Here is a 3,088-nt window from a genome sequence, read left to right on the forward strand (position 1 = left end):
ATTTGGTGTACTCTAAAACAATGTTTCTTTGGTCTTACTTGTATCCAAGCCCAACTGTGGATGCAATTGATGACAGCTGCAATTACAAGAGGAAATGAGGAAGGTACCTTACCCACTAAAATTCTAAAAGTGCTTTGGGAGGATAATGCAATTGAGTTGGATAGAAATTCCAATTCTGGTGGTATTTAGTCAGTTTTACCTATTATGCCATTGACAGCACAGCCACAGTTTTTGTGTTGACTGTTCACAATGCTTGGGTGTGTGTTATATACCAAATAATTGTGTGAGGGTTCAGTCACAGTGGGACTATACTCCATCCCCTGGAGCAGAAAGTATGGGCACAAAAAGATGAAAAAAAATGGCAAGGCATTGATGTCATTGTTCAAGAACAACAAGGAGTCATTTGTGAAAGTAACACAAAGCTTAAGACATTTGTCTTGACACTGAACAGAAATGTTTGTCATTTTGAGACACATCCCAGGGAAATCCCTGAAAATGTTTTCAATTGTACAAATTGGTGACAGAAGCATGAGAATTCTTTGTGATTCCATGGTAACTCTTAGATCATGTTAGTGTAGCTACAAGTAATCGCTCAAATATTTGTGTTTGTAAGTTCATTGAAATAACAGGATGTGGTTTTATTCACTCAGCTCCTGTCACATCTTACCAATTGTTACAGTTTAACTAAATGCTAATTCAAGACTTGATGCCCACCCCTATTGGAATGAATCTCACCTTGAGCAGGAAACTGCTACAACATGAAGACTTAAAACAATTGCTGAAACAAGCTCAAGAAAATGGACAAAGGACTCTGCTCCTTGTCCATCTCAATGTGGAGAAAATACATCATGTTTTGGAACCAGTCAAGAAAGATGCAGAACAGTGGTGGTGGAATACCCTCTTCAGATGATCACCAACTGCTACAGGAATTTGTTGTATTGATATTAACCCTTTTTCTTTCTGTCTTGATAAAGGTATTATATGTTAAAGTTTGTATTATTATGAGGCAATTAGCCTATTGGCCACCCCTACAAACATCAGATAATCCATGCAATACAAATGCTTGAAACACTCTTGAACTCCATTTGGATATTGGGAAGTTTGAGTGACTACAGTCATGGGGTTGATTAAGTGGGAAAATGGGGGAAAATTAGAGACATCTGTGTAGGGGGATATGGTATGGGTAAATGAAAGTGGTATAGAATGTTATCTTACCCCCTAAAGAGTTGCAGCTGGGTTAATTATTAAAGATTAGGAGCAGGCCTGATGTTAACAGGCCACACCTGTAGCCAATCAGAAGAGTGTTATAAAAGAGTGGATTGGTTGGTTGAGGGGAACTGGAGTCAGTTGGCTGCTGTGAGCACAAGGAAGAGTCAGTGCCTAGAGGAGCTGCCTGCAAGAAACATCAAGGAGGTACAAAACTCTGGCAATATGGAACCCTTGCAGTGTGATGACAATAGAACTCTTGCCCTATAATGGCAACGCATCTGGGGGAAAATCTTCAGGCTAAACTTATAATCATATTCCAACAGAAGCTGTAACATTAGGAAATTTTAGGGTAAAATGCAGTTGCTATTTCAAGGAGGGAATGCAGTTGGCAAGCACAGAGTTAATTCCATGCTAATTCCTCCCCATGCAACGCCCCCTGCAGCCTGAAGCAGATGCTGAGGAGGGAAGAAATGGAAGGTGGAGCTGGATGGAGGCCCCATGGCCAGGCTCTGCTGTGATCCCTGCAGGAATGGGAACTCAGTGGTACCTTGTAGCTGACAAATCACACAGCAGCTGCCAGGCACAGGATGGAAGAGATGTCCTGTTCCTCAATCAGCAGCTGTGGGGAAATCGCTGTCTTCAGGTAAGCCCCACTCTTTGTACTCTCATTGTGAAGGTGTGACACACCTCCATCCCAAAGTTACCCACCCAGAGTGTCACCACCCCTCCTTGAGTGCACACACTCAATTTTATTAACTATATCTTTGAGAGCAAAGTGAGGGAATTTTGCACCAATCGAGAACAAAAGTATGTTTGGCTAGAGTCACCCAAGCTTCACCTAAGTGTAAAGAAATAGTCTAACAGTGAGTTAAGAGGGGGACAAGTTAGGAAAGACTCCACGTAACTTCTGGGATGGGTTGATGGGCTGATCTTGGCTTTTCCCCCGTGGGCACACCTGTGGTAGGATCCCTACTCTGTACACATTATCTCAAACTTTCACTGGTGATCAGAGCCTGTGCATCCCTTCAGACTTGCTCTTGCAGTCTGTGCACTGTCTTCTGTGATCAGTGTGTTTGTTAATAAAGTGTGTTATTCCTTAAATTGCTCAGCCTGAGTCCTTCAGTGGTGCTGGCAGACAATGGTAGTGGATAAAAATGACAAAATTAATAACACCGACTAAGACTGTGGGGGATCCAGGGCGGGGGTATCTTTCTTTCCAGACTGCTATCAGGGATTTGGCTCTGACACGCTGCTGTCACAAGTCCCTCGCCAGGTTAATGAACGCACCCTGGTTACAGCAGGCTGTGCCGGGGGATCCCATTCCAGGGCAATGGCAGGCGGCTGGGCGCAAGAGTCTCTTAATGCCTGGGGCGCTGACAAATCAATCATAATAATACATTTAAAAAAATAAAGTATAAAGGGCTCCAGGAAACACCCCTTCTACGTGGCACACAGTTATTGTGAGATCTGTGTGTCAGTGCAGCACTGCTGGGGGCAAAAGCCCTGACATTTCTTTCATCTGATGGTATCTCTGGCTGATTGCAGTTTCTAAGTTGGTGGCATGGTCAGCACTGCAGGGGAATGTGTGAAATCTAGTAATGCGATTTAATGAACTTTCGATAATAAACCAGGGAGCCGGACTGCGCCGGCTCGCTCCTGTTCGGCGGAGCCGTCCTCGCTCCTGATTGGCTCGCTCACGCGCGCTCCCCTCTCTGATTGGTGGGAAGCCTTGCCGCCGGGGGCGCGCGCGTTGGAGTTGCCATGGCAGTGTGGGACGCTGCGCGGCCGGGCGCGGAGGGATCTGGCCGTGCCGCCGCCCCGTCTGTCTTCAAGACCGCATCAGGGCTGCCGCACCGTTGTCCCCACAGGTTTCTGTGGC

General features: G+C 45.5%; 1 protein-coding gene across 1 annotated transcript in view; it reads left to right on the forward strand.

The window, feature by feature from the left end:
• The first annotated feature begins 3,039 nt into the window (after positions 1–3,039).
• FAM228B (family with sequence similarity 228 member B) overlaps positions 3,040–3,088 on the forward strand; it is a 9,321-nt gene continuing 9,272 nt past the window's right edge. The window contains exon 1 of the mRNA XM_031066636.1: positions 3,040–3,077. The gene's annotated coding sequence lies outside the window, so the exon portion shown is untranslated. The remainder of the gene's footprint in view (positions 3,078–3,088) is intronic.

This window comes from Geospiza fortis, unplaced genomic scaffold (assembly GCF_000277835.1).
Source record: "Geospiza fortis unplaced genomic scaffold, GeoFor_1.0 scaffold98, whole genome shotgun sequence".
NCBI lineage: Eukaryota > Metazoa > Chordata > Aves > Passeriformes > Thraupidae > Geospiza > Geospiza fortis.